The sequence below is a fragment of the Melanotaenia boesemani genome, chromosome 20 (genome assembly GCF_017639745.1).
Source record: "Melanotaenia boesemani isolate fMelBoe1 chromosome 20, fMelBoe1.pri, whole genome shotgun sequence".
Classification (NCBI taxonomy): Eukaryota; Metazoa; Chordata; class Actinopteri; order Atheriniformes; family Melanotaeniidae; genus Melanotaenia; species Melanotaenia boesemani.
This window is the reverse complement of record NC_055701.1, coordinates 30,070,713-30,091,520: the sequence shown is the minus strand read 5'-3', so window position 1 is coordinate 30,091,520 and position 20,808 is coordinate 30,070,713. Positions and strand designations below refer to the sequence as shown.

The window sequence follows — 20,808 nt, the reverse complement described above, 5'->3', positions numbered from 1 at the left end:
TTTTCTGCTTGCGCTCCTAAAAATTTAAGTTAGGGGCTACCGTTCTCCTGGTAAAAAAGTTAGTCTGGAGCCCTGAAAGGCCAGCTTTATTTGCAGTAGTTAGATGCTTTGGATGCCTGCAGGGCCGCTGGACATCTGTCCTTCTGCCTGTCATTAATGATACATTTTCTGTATCATGAAGAGGTTCCAGCTTAAATATTGTACTTACAGTTGTTTCTGCTAATGTTAGAGGGATAATAGTTAAATCAACCTACTGTTCCCCCACTGATTCATACTACAGTAAGACAGCTGCCAGCATGCAGAGCGGGGTTTCCCTCATCTCTAAACCAATCAGGTTCAGGATGTCAAAAGGACATGTAACAGCTGCTGCATTTCTGGATATTCAACTGCATGTGAATTTTAGTTTCCCTTATTTTATCATCAATACACCGGTCACCCACAGGAAGGAGCTGAGTATAAGAAATGAACAAACAATGTGTTTATAATAAGAGTTTACTCGTGAGGCCAGCAGCTGGGAAACAGTGTGTTTAAGAAAGGTGTTTAATGGAAACTGGTTCCTGCTGTGCTTCACTATTCTTAGATGATAGAGCAGACCTGAGTGGAAACACAAATCTAGTTGTAAGCTGAGCAGCTATCCACACACCGAGTGTAAAGGGGAAAGCCCCGCATCTCTAAAAGGAGTGAACATGTGTGACCGGTCGAGTGAGCTTGAGTTACAGCAGAGAGAGTGAGCAGCTCTGACAGATGGACTCAGCAGGTGATTGGACTTGTATGAAGGGGAATTTGTTGGATATTTTGTTCTGGGTATGAAGATATTATGTACTGTATGTACACACTTCCATTGCAGATTGCCATCCTGAAGCTATAAACAGGCCAGAAATAAGGAAACGGCAGCGTTATGTGGATGGAGGAAGGTGGGCGAGACCTTTGCTCTCCTCACCGCTGCCCTTCTTATTAACATTATTTACATGAGATAAGCCTGTTAGCACCTCTTCCACCCACCGCCAACAGCCAGCAAGCATCAGATATAAACAGGGCTTTAGAAGCTTTACATAAAACACAGACTACATGGTCTGTGTGTGATGAGGATGGCTTTATAGCAGCATCAAGGGTTGATCATTTTCTGAATTAATAAGCCAACAGCAACTCACTGATGACCAGACGCATTCTGAGCTGAAGCAGAGGATGTTTCCATCTCCAGGTTCCCTGCAGCCCGAGGCCACGAAGTGTGACGTTACATAAAGGATTACTGTGAGACGAGACTGTGGGAACATCTGTTCTCTCTGGCCGTCAAACAACGAGGACAGACGTAACCGGCAACATGGCTGCATCAGCTGTTAACTCCGATCACTGGAACTGGCACTCAACCAACAACACAATACCACTAAGTACTGATATATATACGACCTTCCTGTTCTCAGCTTTTACAGCGTCACACCTTCTTCCACAACCAAGTGAAAAAAGATGAGATCATTTCTACAAAATCTGTTCAGTTTCTCTAAATTCGTAAGAAACTTATAACGTTGTTGTAAACCAGGGGAGTCGAACTCAAACACAAAGTGGGCCAAAATGAACAAACTGGAACAAGCTAAGAGCCGGACCAGTCTAAAGTTTACCTTTAGTAAAATTATCATTAAAATGACCTTATTGTTCATACTATATATACACATACATATATATATATATATATACATAGATATATGAAAACTGCAGCTTCTACTTTCTGTGTTTGAACTGCTGCACCGGAAGAGTCCCGCTTCAACCAAGACTGCCGCTAAACGGTGTCTGATACTGACATCGGCTCGCTGAGTGAACTCTGAACTCAGCACTGCCCCCTAGAGGAGGAACTGACTTAATATCCATGACAACGCTTAGCACGCATGAACTATGAGGACGGCGCCGTATGACTACGCTTGAAAAAGACATCGCTGTTTACGACCGTACGGGAGCAGAAATACACCTTAACGCTGAGCTGGACAGACATTCTCAAACGAGCTGCCGCTAGCAGCAGTTTGGTTTCAGAAAGCCATCCAGAAATATCTCTGTCACCTTGGCCTGGCTGCAGCTCCAGGAAGCTAAACATGAACCCAACAAAAAACATCACCATCACTGGAGGAGACTTTCTTCTTTCATCTGTGCAAACAGAAAACAGGTGCACACATTTTGGTGGTATTTCCTGTTTGAAACTGCACCGGATGTCAGAAAACAGGCTTCCAACAACACTCAAGTTAAACTGTAGTATTATGAGAATATAATTTACGTTTTCTACTGCTGTTAGTTAATACTGATGAAATGCATTTACATATGCTTGCAGTGCACAAACATGCACAAGCTGAGAGTAGGACTTGTGCACTGAAAAAAACTGAACCACATAAATATATATTATGACCCACATGCAACCTCCTTGTACCCCTATCTCCATGCTGTCAGGTCTCATTGAAGCGAGGAGGCACCAGGCTGCTGTCAATCATCAACCCCGGGTAAACCCTGCTCTCTGCAGGCCAATCCAGCACTGCAGAGGCACCACAAAGGCTGGCAGGTACGAAACGTCCACATCACAGCTCGCTGCAGCACCTCCTGGTGCTTCAGGACACACAGTGTAATGTAGATTTCCTGACACCTTGTCCTGCACTCGTGCATGAAAGGCTGCAGTAAAGCCAACAAGCCCTTTCATTAACACAAAGACAGCAGTTTGTCTCATTCTTTCATCTGGAAGCATGCACAGGGCTCAGCTGGTGTTTCTATTCTGGATTAAGTTGCTGTATACTGATATTCTTCAGATGACATGAACAGCTTAATCACAGCTTAATCATGATTAATCACCATTTACTCACTATGCCTGAAAATCTGCCTGTTTTTATTGTATTCTATCGACAGAAAGAACCAAAGCTCACTTGGTTTTTCTTCCATCTTTACATTAGATGATCAATTCAGTTGTAATCATCAGCTCAATATTACGTGAAATCAAGATTTAATGAAACATTTCTGCTTTGTGCCCCACTTTTCCTGCTCCACCTCCCAAACTAGGAACTCTTCTGTCTGGTGAACATAACTCGTGTTTCTGTGTCTCTGGAGGAAAATGTTAACTGATGGAAAATCATCTAGAATGTCTGCAGAGGGAGAGAAAATCAGTTTAAACTCAGTTTAAATCTTGTGTTTCTCGCCTGTCTCAGCTTTTATACATTTTGTCAATGTGATGTCAAGGCACCTGTGTGACACAGTGGTTCCCAAACTGGGGGGCGAGTCCACTAGGGGGGCCAGAGTTATGCGGACAAATGTGTGAAAGTAGCAACGAGCAAACGATGATGAATCAACAACAGACTTCATCTACCAAAAATAGACACAATAGCATGATGAGGCATATCTAGAGCTGGATTTCACCAGGTAAAGATCAAGTAATGGTAACGGTCATTGGTGGCTGATGAAGAGAGGCTACGGTGCTGCATGTCTGAAAATATCCACATCAGACAGCAGGAAGCCACTTGAGACGCCTCCTCTGACCAGAAAGCCTGTTCGCTAGAGATGAACTGAACTGTTGCATGTAGCAGATATGGTTATTTGATTATTTTGGTTACCATGGCGGCGCTCAATACAGCTGCAGCAAACTGCTCTCCCAGGTAATGCCTTAAAAACAGAAACAAGTTCATCTACAGCCGACACGAACTCCTTCGGATAGGACAGGATGTCTAGCAGAACAACTGAGTTTATTGACACAACGTCCCAGCTGACGTGGCGAGAGCCCCCAGGTCTTCGTGGCTCACCATGCCCACTGAGAGAAGGCAAAGGCGGCGTCAAGACAGAAAGCAGAAGCAGGGCTGCAGGGCTGGAGTGTTAACCCTAGGACCACATGCTCTCACATTAGCAGCTACTGCTAAGACCACATGCTCTCACATTAGCAACTAACCCTAAGACCGCATGCTCTCACATTAGCAGCTAACACTAATACTACATGCTCTCACATTAGCAGCTAACGCTAAGATCACATGCTCTCACATTAGCAGCTACTGGTAGGACCACATGCTCTCACATTAGCAGCTAATGCTAAGACCACATGCTCTCACATTAGCAGCTACTGCTAGGACCACATGCTCTCACATTAGCAGCTAATGCTAAGACCACATGCTCTCACATTAGCAGCTACTGCTAGGACCACATGCTCTCACATTAGCAGCTACTGCTAGGACCACATGCTCTCACATTAGCAGCTACTGCTAGGACCACATGCTGTCATATTAGCAGCTAATGGTAAGACCACATGCTCTTACATTAGCAGCTAACGCAAAGACCACATGCTGTCATATTAGCAGCTAATGGTAAGACCACATGCTCTTACATTGGCAGCTAACGCCAAGACCGCAGCCTCTCAAATTAGCAGCTAATGCTAAGACCGTGTGCGCCTCCAAGTTCAACAACAGGAAGTGATGGCACCACACGTCCATACTTCAAAATAAATCCAACATGGTCATTTAAAGCCACATTTCTTCTAGAACAGGTTTCCACTTTGTGCTGTTATCCAACAGGAAACATTCTGATGTTTATCTGGTTTCCATGACAACACGTCTGTTTCCATGTGCATGCACAGGTTTCCGTCAGAGGACAGAGTGCACGTGTCAGAAAACATGTAGACCAGCTGGAAATCATACAGGGATGAGAGTTTTGTAGATTCTCTCAGCAGGTGGAGATGGAGGATTTCTCCTGCTCCGGTGTTACGCCGATAACATCGCGGCCGTCATGGCAATACACAGCTGAACAAGCTACATCATTGTAGGAATTTCTGAGTGGTATTCAGGCTTTAAATGGATCCAGAACTCTTTGGAGGTTTTATTAGCATCAACACGTATCTGAGAGCAAAGCTTTAAGAACATTTAGAGCGACTCCGCTGGATGAAGCTTCATCAGGACATTTAAAAAGTCCTGAGAGTTTCCATCACAGCGTTCCTGGCTGGGATTCTGGGAAACACCAGATTGTTCTGGTGTTTCAGAAATGCATGTAGATGTTTCAGATCAGATTATTACAGTAATCTGATTACTCCCAGGTAACTGAATTTATTGTCCAGGAAATGCACTCAGTGTTTTATAAAAATAGTTGTCTGAGAAGGTCTTTAATATTCCAGAGAAATGGCTGGTGTTACACAGTTAGCTGGAAATTAATCGATTCAAGAAATTAGTGGCTACCCAGGCCTACAACATATTCATGTCATGAAGAGCATATCCGTGCTCATATTAGAGCTCCTGCTGCCTTTACTCAGGCCTACTTTACAGCAGGGTCTCTGGTTAGTGAGCGGGAGCGTCCACCACCTTCTACACATCTCCAGAGAAGCAGCTGTTTCCATGGGGTTGTGTGACATGTAAAAAGCAGGAATGATGGTGTGGGACAGTTAACACAAGGACTGCCTTCACCGGTCCAGCTGGACGGCCTGTGACACTGGCAGATCCTGCACAGCGGGAATTCCACCTACCGGTAATCCCAACCAACACAGAAGGTACCTGCCCTCCACTTCAGCTCCCACACCGGCCTGCAGCCACGTCCACACACAGCAGCCTAGTCAGGCACGAGTGTGCGTCGGGTCACTGATCGTATGCTGAGCCAAGTTTTGGCGGAAAACCTGGAAATCATCCATCATATGAAAGGATTTTGATCTGATCTGTTCCCTGAAGGCCGTTTTGTCTGAGAGATCCTTTCCAGAGGTCCAGAATGGACCCAGCTCCTGGTCTGGCTGAATCCTGACTGATAGGCTTACATCCCATTTAACTAAAACAAGCTGAAACAGTTTGGAAATACAACAACATCAGTGGAGCAACTACTTTGATTAATGATCCAGTAATTCTAATAAAACGCCAGGTTTTGTGTATTTTTAAGGTTGGGGAAGAATTCGCTCCATTAAAGCAGCGACGGATGCCAGTAAACTCCTCCAGCTCTGGGACAAGCCAACACCATCCTCACCTTCAATCAGAGTGAACGAGTTCGCATCTCCAGCTGGAAAAATACAACTCTTCTGTTCCAGTTCCAGTCCATAGTTCACACACACTGGGCAGACTGGGCTGAAAACACAGCTAACTTTAACGCTAGCAGTTATGTCCACGCCCACACTAGTCATGCAAGGAAGGCTGTAACTCACTTAATCAGCTTTCCTCCCGGCGTTAGGAAGCACCTGCAGAAACAAACAGTGGCGAACGTCGCCGCGTCAGCTGATCTGAGCCGGACACGTGGATGACGGTGGTTCACCGAAGCCCAGCTCCTCTTCTGGCTTGTTTGTAGCAAATGCGGCTGGTAACATGTAAAAAGACACCTAGCAGGTCAGGTTTCTCCTGAGGGGAGGACGGGAAGGGGAGGGAAGATGAGGGAGCGTGTCGGTGGGCTTCATTGGCCAAACACGAGTCCAGAGGAAGCCACAGAGAAAAACATGGGCGGGCTGGGCAGCATTGTACATCTCCTCCTGTCTATTTTCTGCTCCTGTCTTTTTTAAAGCTCGCTGCCCATGGAGGTCAGAGACAGATCAGTCCTCCTACACGAGCCTGAGACGTGAGACGACGCTAATTCTGGTTGCAAACTGCTGACAGCACCTTCAACCAAGGGATGATATGGCCCCACATTAGTCAGGGGTTGCTACTGACGTTTTCTATGGTCTCCAACAGGCCGTCTGCCATGCTTCTCCACATTTATACCACAGCATCTGCACAGAAAGAGGGGAGGAGCTCAGGAGGAGCAGGAAGAAGAAAGCTGGTTTTGTCCAGATATGCACAACTTTTTTTTGCTTTACTTTCACTGGGACAGTCTTGCTTCAACACATGAACTTTTTAGTACCTTGAATCAGTGACCATGGGAGGCTTCCAACCGGAAGGTCGGCGGATCGATTCCAGGATTCCCTGGGGCTTTTTCCAGTGCTGGTTCGGAGCCAGAGCGTGCCTAAGCACTGGTTCTTTGCACCGGCTCCTGGTTCTAAGCTGGCCCCAGAGATAAACCTGTGGTGGTTGGGGGTGGGGTTACCTGGCAGCCATCTTCAAACCAGCCATAGTCCACAAAAGGAGACCCAGTGTTTCCTGGCACTGTGGTCGTCCTGATAAACTGCCTTCATGCACCACATCCACCTTCATCCACCTTAAACACACCTGCAAGGGCTAGTCACTGTAACATGAATCCAGCATCTACGTTAGCAACTAGCTTAGCATCGCGGCAGAGTAAAAGTTGTGTTGTTGCTGCCTTTGTACTAAAATACTGTTAACTCCATCAGATTGGCTTCAGAAGTGTTGGTTTACCATGACGACTTTAAACTGGGACCAGTAACCCATCACACACACTGGAAACTACTGGTTTAGTTGGGCTGGGCAATATGGCCTATAACTGACATCCCGACATAGATTTTTTTTACCTCATCCCAATACACACATTACATCCTGATCTCCTTTTAAAAACCCTAAATAATGAATCCAACATTATCAGGATAAAAACACCAGTAGAATTTAAACAAACTCTTCATCTTGATTTTTCTGTTTCAACAAACTTTATTCTGAAGCAGGGACCTGCTCCCATAAACCCATACACCCCCCCCAACATCAACCCTGCCACCCCTAGAAGATCAAGTTTATTTTATAGAATTAATCAATATCTTGTATATTTTTTCATTCAATAATTTTTTATTGAAATATTTTTTCTATTCTGCACCAGATCCCAGCCGCAGTAATCCAGGGTTCCCCTCCCCCGAGAACAGGTTTAGATTCATTCCTTTTATTATAAAAAAAAACACAGAGTTTTATTTATCTTATGTTGCCATGTAATTCACATCATGTCTCTACCTGCCGCCTGCACACAGGTGAGCTGCACTCCCACCTGCAGAGAGAGAGCTGGGAACTGTCCATTCAACCAGCTGTAAATCATCTGCTTTAATAATCCGTCTGATCTTATTTAATCATAAAAGCAGGAGGAGGAGCTTCCTGCTCCGATGTATGAAGAACTTGGTGTCCATCCGGAAACACGAACAGCTGAACGATCAGTCGTCTCTTCACTGTCGTCATTTCTGAAACCAATTACAGCTTCAAATGGACGTCTGGCATCTAGCTAAACTAGCTGCATGCTTCTTCCTCTCTCCTGAAACAACGCGCATGTGCAGGAGGCTTTTCTGGATGGGCGGCGAGCTTCGCTCTAACCAGCAGACAGAGCCAAGAAAATCCCACGTAGATAGTTTATACTCCGGGTCTGCGATATATTATGCTAGTAAAGGTCTGGGGGAACATCGAGTTCACTCTATAGATCGCCCAGCCCTAGTCAGGGTGGAAGATTAAAAAATAAGTCAACGTTTTATCGCATTCTTAAAATTTTAACGATATTTTCTTTGCTCATCGTTTTATTGTTCCTATTTTTTCTGGGATCATTCAGATTTTTCTTAACATCAGTTTAGAAAAGTTCTCACAACTGAATTCCTGAAGTGAAGGTCCAGTATAGAGGGGGCATATTGGCCAGTGGGAGCTCAGGATGGGAGCTGGAACAAAGGTGAAGGGTGGATTTTAAACTCAATGCTGCGATCCACGTGAACCACATGATCTGCTACAATGAAAAGTCACTTCAGACTTGACTTGCAAAAATGATCAATCTCCTAAAAATATTAATCACACTTGTAAACACTTATTCCTGCATGAATTAATGAGCCATTACACGAGCATATTTGTGAACAGGTAGCTTGGTATAAACAGACCTGCTTGCGGGACGGGAGGTGTTTTGTGATCCTAATAATGGTTGAGAGAAATGGGCTGAGCCAGAGCTCGGGCTTCTGCTCTTCATCATTAGTCAGTTTCCTCAGCTGCCTCTTGACCTGTGACCTGAACAGAGGAGCAGTCGAGGAGAGGATCCGGGCAATGTGCTTCCACAGTCTGGTAAACCCACAAGAACACGGCTGTCCATGCCTACGCCCACCTCTGCAGCACACATGCATACCTCAGGCCCGGACCGAGGCTATGGACATGAAGTCAAATAAAAAAGAAAACATAAAATATGCATCCTACAAGGAGAAGACCCCCGCAACAGGAAAAGAATCGCAACATTCAGTGGAGAAATAAAAAAAAAACAACACTCATTTGTATGGAATAAAAGATGACAAGATATAGTAAGCTGCCTTGCTAATGGGCTGAGCAAGCCTTGGAGCAGTAGCAACCGTTAATAAAACACACATCTCCCTAACAGGTAAAGCAGATCTGACGTAGAAAGGCCAGTCAGCCCAGGTGTTCACCTGAAGTCCCAAAAGGCCAGTCAGCCCAGGTGTTCACCTGAAAGCCCAAAAGGCCAGTCAGCCCAGGTGTTCACCTGAAGTCCCAACATGCCTCCTGCTCATCTGAGCTTAGCTGCTAGAGATTTCATAGAGTTCATTCATTCAGCTTCACTGCTTGCTGGTTTAACTTGCTTTGTGAACATATATGGGAGTGCAGGGGTCTCAGAGCTTAGGGTCGTTATTGAAGCTGTACTGATCAGAGTCCTAGGAAATAAATGAGGCACTCCTCCTCTTATAAACGCTGCACCACGCAACCGGTATTTACTAGCTCAGGGTTAGTGCAATCTGCAGCATCCCAGCAGGGCTGCTTTACTGGAAATATGAATGTTTAAGTGGATTTTCCTTTTATTCTTCCAAACCTGCTGGTCTGTTCAGCCCTTAGAGGTCTATGATCACGCAACCTTAAAACAACTAGGTGACTTTAACCTCTCTCCCAGCTTTTGTTTGACATCAATAAAACAAGGAAAACCGGAGATATTGTTTAAATTTTATAGAAAAGAATAATTTACTGCATCCGAGTGATCAGAGGTAACGCTTCTTTCAAATATTCAGCATTTTTTGGCATTTAGTCACAGAAAAGTGGTGGAATTAGCTGATCCGGCTCTCACAATAGCAACTAACCCTAAGACCGCAGGCTGTCACATTAGCAGCTAACGCTAAGACTTCATGCTCTCACATTAGCAACTAACGCTAAGATCGCAGGCTCTCACATTAGCAGCTAACGCTAAGACCGCATGCTCTCACATTAGCAGCTAACGCTAAGACTGCATGCTCTCACATTAGCAACTAACCCTAAGACCGCAGGCTGTCACATTAGCAGCTAATGCTAAGACCACATGCTCTCACATTAGCAGCTAACGCTAAGACTGCATGCTCTCACATTAGCAGCTAACGCTAAGACTGCATGCTCTCACATTAGCAACTAACGCTAAGACCGCAGGCTGTCACATTAGCAGCTACTGCTAGGACCACATGCTCTCACATTAGCAACTAACCCTAAGACCGCAGGCTGTCACATTAGCAGCTACTGCTAGGACCACATGCTCTCACATTAGCAGCTAACGATAAGACCGTTGTTTATTTGATAGGGACAAACAAACAACCATATCACACCAAAACATTCATAGCCAAGGCTCATTTGCAAAGTCTGTCCCTTGATGGGCTTTTACATTACAAATACATTAAATTTACAATACGCAAAACATTACATTCAGCCAAAAAATGCGCACAGCCTTGACCCCTAAATCTGGGTGACGTTTCAATTCAGGTGACAAAGAGTCCCAAACTTTAACAATGAAACAGACTTTCCTCCAGCTCCATCACCAAACAACAAATATGCAGAAAATCCCCAGAAAAGCCAAATGAAATGAACCACAGCATCCCCGCCATCATTCCCATATTACACTCCATCTTGCCGGCTAGATGGAGTGTTTTCAACCGAGTTTAGGACCACATCAGTCTGAAAGCTTTCATAGAAAACACTTTGTCTTTGTGGATTATTAATCCTAAACACACTGCGTAATGTTTTTCTGCCTCCATCTTCACCTCAGCCCTCCATCAGTCAGCCTCTGCAGCAATCCCACCTGAGACCTTTGATCACGCACACGAGTGTAATTCAAGCCCACGCAGACCGTGACGAAGGTGTGAGGTGGTGCGTGTTCAGGCCACAGCGACTGGTTCATGGCTACTGGGTTACAGCCAGTGGTTCCACGCTTCCATCTGCTGGATGATGGACGGTGGGATCTGGTCCTCAGCTTCTTCTGACTCATTAAAAATGAATGAAAATTAAATGCTATTGAAAAGGACGTTATTATATATAACATTAAAGTGGCGGGTAAAAACAGATTACGACGGAGTTTTATGACCTTGCTAGTCAAACTAATTAATTTTTAACAGAAACTTGACCAAAATGCACCTGCTGTTCTTTTAGAGACACACCCAGGGAGGAACTGCTGCAGGTGGTTTAAAGTCAATCACTTTTAAAAACATCACATTTGGTGACTTTCAGACTTTTGAATATTGTTTGTTTTTAGCTGTCCTCCTATTTAATACATAATTTTATACAGACCACCAAAACCCTGAAGAATTCTCTAATCGCTGTCAAAACATGGCTGGTTAGCTCGGCAGAGCATCCGTCTCCCATGCGGGAGGCCAGGGTTCGACATGTACAGCAGAACACACTGGAGAGACCTGTGAGGAAGCCATGTCTCACCAGTGTAGTGGCAGCAAAGTTGGTGGAGACGTTTCACCTCATCTCCGTGCTTCTACGGTTGATTATATGGTTAACAGAAAAAGAATAAGAGCACTGGACAAGGTGGCACCGACGCAAACAAAAGCTTAGAACAAATCCAAAGCCACCCAAAGAGAAAGTGCCGGTCAGCTGAGAGAAGATGGAGAAAATATGAACTCCCTGTTCACCACAAAATATACAAAGATCCTCTCTTCACCTACAATAGAGCGAGCCAGGCGGACCTCCTTTTCCAGACTCATCCCCAACAACGGCAATAATGTGAGATCCCTCCTTTCAGCTGTTGCCCGGCTGATAAACCCGCCCCCATTAAGTCGACTAGCTCTGCTGCTTTACTCAGATTTTATTTTATTTTTCATATTTTTTATTTTATTTTATTGTTTTGTTGTCTTAACTCATATATACTTTTATTCAAGCTGCTCCTAATTATTTTATTATTATTATTAGTTTTATTATTATTTTAAGTTTATTTGATCCCTTTTAAATTGACCTTGCCATATTTTTCCAGTTTTTTTTCCTTATCGGGATCCTCCGGATGGGGGGCTATGCCTGCTCCGTCTGCAGGCTCGCTGCTGCAGTGGTTGCCTTGTCTGGGGCGCCGTCCTGCACCGCATCATAAAGGTTGAGGTGTGGGACCCAGACAGCCATGATCTGGGCGGGCCTGTGGTGGCGACCTCTGTGGTCATGGGTGGGGGAGCCCCTGGTGTGGACGGATTCCCTAGATACGCTTCCTCACAGTAGCATTAAGCATGACACTGGGGACTGGGGTTTGTCTGTGGGGTTTGGGGCTAGTGGGTAGGTAGGGAGGTGGGAGCTTGTGTTTGCTTTTCCTGTGTGAGAGATAATGGACGGATGTGGTTTTGTTTTTAATTTGGTTGAGTTACATGCTCGGGTATGCCAAGGCTTATTTGTAGTTCTGTTTTCTTGATATTTAGTTATTGTTGTGTATAGCACGTTGTATGAAAAGTGCTATATAAATAACATTTTGATGATTGATTGAAAATGACAAGACAACAAAAAAGTCTAGTGCAACCTCTGTCTGGTAAGAGCTTCATCGTCAACTCTATGGAGAAAGGCACATGGTGGACGAGCTGTAGACTACAGCAGAGGGCCCCAACCCTGGTCCTCAAGGCCCACTATCCTGCAGGTCTTAGATGCCTCCCTGCTGCAACACACCTGATTCAAATTAATTGCTCATTAGCAGACTTGTGCAGAGCTTGTCAGAGAGCCTTTTAATTTGAATCATATGAGTTAGTTCAGATAGAATATGGAAGATGTTTTTCATGTTCACCTTTATGGCCAGAAAACATTAGCTTCTAAGTAGACCAGTCAGTTTGTAACTGAACACAGAATACTGCTGAGGTACATTTGTTGGACAAAGTTATTTTAATCCCTTTAGTTCATTTGCACATGCTAACCGCTAGCCTGCCAATGGTATTTTCCATAGATGTTAGCTTTAAGCTAACTGATCCATTTTGATGTGTAATGTTACAGGATTTCCCTGACAGTGAATGTATTTCCAGTGGGATATTGATGTATTTTGTGTATGTGTGCTTTGTTTAACAGTTTAATTTTCCTGAATTAATGTCTCAAAACGGGTTCAATCTCGGATCTTTCTTGGGAGAGGTATCTATCTGCCGAGCTGTTGCAGATCACCTATTCAAGCGGCGGCAGAACATACACATTACGTTATTATAATCCATTATGTTTTGTTACTGCATCCATGCAGAATCGTCCGTGTCATAGAAACCACTACACTCAAAACCCCTAAGCAGAGTGTCCTGATGTCTTTAATGTTATACTTTCTCTCGTTTCAGTGTTCTGCAGCATGTTAAAGATGCATTACCCAAACTTTCCAACCTTAAAACGCTCCATTTTGGACTTTTTTGATGCCACAGCGACATCTATTATCTACATCTTTGGAGCCGTCCAGCAGAACACCAAGGCTGAGAAGCCACATCACTACTTTTTCATCCAGGATGCCACGTGATGTTGCACACGCTAGTACAGGTAGTACAGCTAGTACAGGTAGTACAGCTAGTACAGGTAGTACTGCTAGTACAGGTAGTACAGCTAGTACAGGTAGTACAGCTAGTACAGGTAGTACTGCTAGTACAGGTAGTACAGGTAGTACAGCTAGTACAGGTAGTATAGCTAGTACAGCTAGTACAGCTAGTACAGCTAGTACAGGTAGTACTGCTAGTACAGCTAGTACAGGTAGTATAGCTAGTACTGCTAGTACAGCTAGTACAGCTAGTACAGGTAGTATAGCTAGTACTGCTAGTACTGCTAGTACAGCTAGTACAGGTAGTACAGCTAGTACAGCTAATACTGCTAGTACAGCTAGCACTGCTAGTACAGGTAGTACAGGTAGTACAGCTAGTACAGCTAGTACAGTTAGTACAGTTAGTACAGCTAGTACAGCTAGTACAGGTAGTACTGCTAGTACAGGTAGTACAGCTAGTACAGGTAGTACAGCTAGTACAGCTAGTACAGCTAGTACTGCTAGTACAGGTAGTACAGCTAGTACAGCTAGTACAGGTAGTACTGCTAGTACTGCTAGTACAGGTAGTACAGCTAGTACAGCTAGTACAGGTAGTACAGGTAGTACAGGTAGTACTGCTAGTACTGCTAGTACAGGTAGTACAGCTAGTACAGGTAGTACTGCTAGTACAGGTAGTACAGCTAGTACAGGTAGTACAGCTAGTACAGGTAGTACTGCTAGTACAGGTAGTACAGGTAGTACAGCTAGTACAGGTAGTATAGCTAGTACAGCTAGTACAGCTAGTACAGCTAGTACAGCTAGTACTGCTAGTACAGCTAGTACAGGTAGTATAGCTAGTACTGCTAGTACAGCTAGTACAGCTAGTACAGGTAGTATAGCTAGTACTGCTAGTACTGCTAGTACAGCTAGTACAGGTAGTACAGCTAGTACAGCTAATACTGCTAGTACAGCTAGCACTGCTAGTACAGGTAGTACAGGTAGTACAGCTAGTACAGTTAGTACAGTTAGTACAGCTAGTACAGGTAGTACTGCTAGTACAGGTAGTACAGCTAGTACAGGTAGTACAGCTAGTACAGCTAGTACAGGTAGTACTGCTAGTACAGGTAGTACAGCTAGTACAGCTAGTACAGGTAGTACAGCTAGTACAGGTAGTACAGGTAGTACTGCTAGTACTGCTAGTACAGGTAGTACAGCTAGTACAGGTAGTACTGCTAGTACAGGTAGTACAGCTAGTACAGGTAGTACAGCTAGTACAGGTAGTACAGGTAGTACTGCTAGTACAGGTAGTACAGCTAGTACAGGTAGTACAGCTAGTACAGGTAGTACTGCTAGTACAGGTAGTACAGCTAGTACAGGTAGTACTGCTAGTACAGGTAGTACAGGTAGTATAGCTAGTACTGCTAGTACAGCTAGTACAGCTAGTACAGGTAGTACTGCTAGTACAGCTAGTACAGGTAGTATAGCTAGTACTGCTAGTACAGCTAGTACTGCTAGTACTGCTAGTACAGGTAGTACAGCTAGTACAGGTAGTATAGCTAGTACTGCTAGTACTGCTAGTACAGCTAGTACAGGTAGTACAGCTAGTACAGCTAGCACTGCTAGTACAGCTAGCACTGCTAGTACAGGTAGTACAGGTAGTACAGCTAGTACAGCTAGTACAGTTAGTACAGTTAGTACAGTTAGTACAGCTAGTACAGTTAGTACAGCTAGTACAGGAAGTACAGGTAGTATAGGTAGTACAGTTAGTACAGCTAGTACAGTTAGTACAGCTAGTACTGCTAATACAGGTAGTACAGGTAGTACAGCTAGTACAGTTAGTACAGCTAGTACAGTTAGTACAGCTAGTACAGGTAGTACAGGTAGTACAGGTAGTACAGCTAGTACAGTTAGTACAGCTAGTACTGCTAGTACAGGTAGTACAGGTAGTACAGCTAGTACAGTTAGTACAGCTAGTACTGCTAGTACAGGTAGTACAGCTAGTACAGTTAGTACAGCTAGTACAGTTAGTACAGGCAGTACAGTTAGTACAGCTAGTACAGGTAGTACAGGTAGTACTGCTAGCACAGGTAGGATGAAGATCTCAGTTCAGGTAGGATGAAGATCTCAGAGTACAGGTAGGATGAAGATGCTGGATTAGCCATCAATAGGAGGTGCCACTGAGCAAATCTGGAAATCTCTATAGTGTCTTTAAATGAACCTTTAGGTAAGAACTGGAGTGGGTCCATATAAAAATGTCCCCTAACAATGATAATCTTGACACTGAACTTGGGAGCTTCTCAGGCCCATTTTCCTGTGGTGGTGTTTAAAAGAGAAGCAGATGCTTTGTAGGAGCACTACTTCTACTTTGGTCAAACAGAGTCCTGAGGACACATTCTTCATGAAACGGAGAGGCTGAACGATGAGTGTGGTTGTATGCTGGCAGCGACATGCCGACAGTAGGAGAGGCTGCCTGGATGAGCTGCTGCAGCTTCAGCGGGAACCTTCCAGTGGTGAACTACAACCTGCACCATGGATGGATGTAGTCTGGCTTCTCAAGATGAGCTGCTTTTTCCACCCAGACATGTGTAAAATACTGACCGGTGTAAAAACGTTTTTATTGGACCAAGCTGGAAGAGAACCTGAGTAAAACCAGTGTGTCTTAGCTATGCAGCAACAAAATGTCAAGCCATGCTTTCACAGACCAGCTGACAGATACCGGGTATTCCTGGACCAAATAACCAGATCTCTCCTCCTGGAAACCACAACTTACAAACCATCACAGCTGCTTTAACCTCTCCAACGAGAAAGACAGCTTTCTGTCAAATAGAAAAAGCCCAAAACACCTGGAAAGACCTGAGACTGACCCCTCAGAATCTCACCCTCCTTCGAACAAAGGTAGAATAGAGGCAACTAGAAAAGTTTTGCTTTCTTTTCATAAAAAACACAGGAGAAAATAAGCAGCCTGAAAATGACTGACAATAGGCTCTTTCCGACTGTAGGAACCTTTTGCAGTTCCTATAACCTTTTCAGGAACCAGGCCGTTTTTTCGCGCATTCCGACATATAGGAACTGGTCCCTAGTTCCTATAACCATTTTAGCTCCTGCTCCGAGGCAGGGTCTGAGCGGGGTTCTATAGGAACCCTCATGACGTAGGTGTTTGGTGACTGGTAGCTCCGCCCCTTGCCAGATTTCCGCATTTTGTGTCCCCGCCACATTTAAAAAACACGGTTGCACATACGGACAAAAACAACAACAAGCAAGCGATAAATGGACCGACGAGGAGGTCGAAGCTCTTCTGACCGTCTACGCCACAGAGGATCTTCAGAGAGGTTTTGATATAAAAATATTCCTGACGATCAGCTCTCAGTCAGAGAACGCGGGATAACGCGAAGCAGCGCACGTAGAAAACTCACACAAGACTACAAATAAATTAAGAACCACGACAACCGGAGCGGGACGAACCGAACAAACAGTAAATTGGACAGCTTGTACCACCGACATGTTTACTCGGGCAACGCCGCAGCAAATGACTCCTGCGTGCGGCAGGAAAAGCCAGTGTGATATGCAGGATACACACACATGTACATAGTTATTTTTGCTCTGCTGTATTCACTATAAAAAAATAAATGACTTTGTAAAGAGTCTGAAGTTTTCAGTTTGTGTCTGTTAGATGTGCTTTGGCCACATCTATAAAATATTAGCTAATAAAAATATTGAGTAGTTATTAACTTATCACAGCTATGAAATATTAAATAATCCATCTTTGGTCGCTGCATTTTAAGTCTTATCCTGGGTGTAAATTACATTAGTTTATCAACTTTATAATATGCTCCATATCACAGAACGAAGTTTATCATGTTTAACCAAGATCTGACACAAATTACACACCTGTAAACATTTCACCACCCTTTTTATATTTTTACCTTCATCTACGCTAAATCTGTGTGACTATGTCCTCATAATTCTAAACCATAACTCAGTCACAACCAACCCTCCACTGACGGATTACTCCTCCACCTTCTACTGATGATTCCATAAAACACACAAAGCTTAAAGCAGATGATGAGATCTTTATTTTACACGTTTAACACAAAAAAAAAAAAGAAAAAAAAATGAAATGAAATGATGCATTTTCTATGGAACATTTTCTCTTTAAATGTGTACATCATGTATACATGTATGTTCTATCTGTGGAACTTCCACAACATGATGCTTATTATGAAGAGGTGTCTTGTGATTAGCTGGAAGGCAGGAGGTGAAGCATCCAGGCTGTTCTCCATCTCCTTCAGTATCTGCAGCAGGTGGTTGTGTCCATCCTCTCCAGTGCAGCTTCAGGCGGCCACAGATGTATTGAAATGTCTCCCTGGACATACAGAAATTCTCTATCTACTGCTCATCGGTAAAATTGAGAACAACCTTTTCCCACTAGTTATCAGCTTTGCTCCGGACCAGGCGGACGGTGAGGAGTTCAATGAGCTGCAGCAACGTCTGAAACAGAACACGAGTTACAATAAACCCGCCGTCTGAAATATTTACTTATTGTAATCTGCTCAACACAGACAGTAGAAAACCGTCTGAAATATTTACTCATAAGACACGTATACAATTGGCGCATGTTTAATAAGTTAAACTTACACGTCGTCTCCTTTGTCTGTGGCGGATCTCCTGCCGCTGGATTCTTCATCTTCTGACTTTCAGGAGCCTTCCAGCCTCGACGTGAGACGCCTGGTTGTATCGTCCATCAGTAACATCTCCATCAAGCAGAGCATGAACACTATGATCTCTTCCTTCTCCATATTAACTTGCCGTGTTGTTTTGTTTTTAGCGGGTTTTGTTTTGTTGTTATGTGGCGCTAAAGTCACACGTCACTGTCGCAGACGTATGCGTCACATCGGTCCCGCTACCGCCCCCAACTCATGTACGAATGCAACATGAAACAGTTCCCCTGGAGAAGGTAGTTCTTAGAACTAGGACAGTTATTAGAACTGCGTTCTTAGAACTTCTCTGTCAGAATGCGCCTTATATGAGTGCAGTGTTTAAAGTAGAAGCAGTAGAATCAGACCTCTGGTAGAAAATTATCTACAGCATTTCAGTGTTTTCAAACCCAAAGGTCTGGACCTCCAAAAAGTCTGGAGGATGGACAGGAACAGCAACATGGCCCAAACTGTACCGGCAGGTCCATTTCACGGGGAATCCGTCTTTCTGGTGCTTCTAGGTAAAAATTTCAACAGAATCTCTCTAATACCTGTCCAGGAAGCCAACCTCCCACAAACAAAGCTTGATCTGAGCATGGGGGTATTTCTCTGTCTTTAATCAGGAGCGTAATTGTTTGCTTTGAGAGAAAGATTTCTGGTTTTCATGCTCAAATATCATCTTGCTCTCTCAAAACTCTGCTCTCACACTCAGAAAGTTCCTCTTACTTTCAAAACTCTGCTCAGACTTGGTCTCTTTCCATCATCAGACACTTTCTCTGCTCTCAAAACTTCTGCTCTTGGATATTTTTGGGTTGCTGAAAGAGCTGTCTGTCAAACCTCCTCCAGCCAATAGAATACGAGATAATTCGAGCAAATCGTCCTCACCTTCTTCAGGGTCCACTTGTTTTACTTCACACAGTGATTCCACACTCTTAGCCCAGATTTAGTTTGAACATAAACTTTTTAGTAGTGACTAATTATCATTTTATCTTTTATATAACAGCGTCTCATTAATAAAACAAATAAGTTGTTTCTAATAGTTTTCTACATTGTGCAGTGTAATAATAATGATTAGCCAAGAAAACTAAACATGTTACGTCTCTGTCAGAGGGGGCGGGGCTATTTTCAAAATTCAACATATCTGGACCACAAAGGCTCATGGGAAACGTTGATGTGAATTATCATCCACAGGTTGTTGGTATGTGTGTGTCAAAGGTCAATGAAACAACTAAACTGTATGTGAAAATCTAAACTACCTAACCCTACATACCTAACCCTACCTACCTACCCACCTACCCTACCTACCCACCTACCTACCCTACATACCTGCCTAACCTACCTACCTACCTACTAGAGGCTTTAAATAAATTTAGATAAGTGAACTAATGGGTGTTAAATTCTATTGTTTGTCCAGTTTGATACAACTTGACATGTTTCAGCGTTTGTAAAACTAGAATGGTTTAAAGCAACTAATCCAGTTGGACAAACAATAGAATTTAACACCCATTAGTTCACTTATCTAAATTTCTTTAAAGCCTCTAGTAGGTGGGTAGGTATGTAGGGTAGGTAGGTAGGTAGGTAGGGTAGGTGGTAGGTAGGTACGTATGTAGGTAGGGTGGTGGGCAGGTATGTAGGCAGGGCAGGTAGGTAAGTATGTAGGGTAGGTATGTAGGCAGGATAGGTAGGTAGGTTAGGCAGGTATGTAGGGTAGGTAGGTGGGTAGGTAGGTTGGGTTAGGTATGTTGAACTAATTCTCTTAGTTTAGATTTTCACATACAGTTTAGTTGTTTCATTGACCTTTGACACACACATACCAACAACCTGTGGATGATAATTCACATCAACGTTTCCCATGAGCCTTTGTGGTCCAGATATGTTGAATTTTGAAAATAGCCCCGCCCCCTCTGACAGAGACGTAACATGTTTAGTTTTCTTGGCTAATCATTATTATTACACTGCACAATGTAGAAAACTATTAGAAACAACTTATTTGTTTTATTAATGAGACGCTGTTATATAAAAGATAAAATGATAATTAGTCACTACTAAAAAGTTTATGTTCAAACTAAATCTGGGCTAAGAGTGTGGAATCACTGTGTGAAGTAAAACAAGTGGACCCTGAAGAAGGTGAGGACGATTTGCTCGAATTATCTCGTATTCTATTGGCTGGAGGAGGTTTGACAGACAGCTCTTTCAGCAACCCAAAAATATCCAAGAGCAGAAGTTTTGAGAGCAGAGAAAGTGTCTGATGATGGAAAGAGACCAAGTCTGAGCAGAGTTTTGAAAGTAAGAGGAACTTTCTGAGTGTGAGAGCAGAGTTTTGAGAGAGCAAGATGATATTTGAGCATGAAAACCAGAAATCTTTCTCTCAAAGCAAACAATTACGCTCCTGATTAAAGACAGAGAAATACCCCCATATCTGAGCAGCTGAAACGTCCTGAGAGCATTAAAAGCTGAGGAAGGAGCAGATTAAAGACAACACACTGGCATGGCAGGTATGATCATGGAGACGGTCTGCCTGGTCTTCAGTTTAGCAGCTCTGCTTAAAGATTACATTCAAATAAAACTGAAGAAGTCTCAGCATGAAACTGTGCAACCAGGAGAAACATGGTCACATCTTCAC

General features: G+C 43.7%; 1 protein-coding gene across 6 annotated transcripts in view; it reads right to left on the bottom strand.

Annotated features, from left to right (window-relative positions):
- Nucleotides 1–20,808, bottom strand: part of ppp2r5eb (protein phosphatase 2, regulatory subunit B', epsilon) — a 123,725-nt gene that overhangs the window by 83,121 nt on the left and 19,796 nt on the right. Inside the window, exon 1 of one of the 6 annotated variants that reach the window (XM_041971945.1) lies at nucleotides 6,119–6,139. The exons of the other annotated variants lie outside the window; for them this stretch is intronic. The gene's annotated coding sequence lies outside the window, so the exon portion shown is untranslated. Of the gene's footprint in view, nucleotides 1–6,118; nucleotides 6,140–20,808 lie in introns of those variants that run through there. 6 annotated transcript variants of the gene reach the window in all.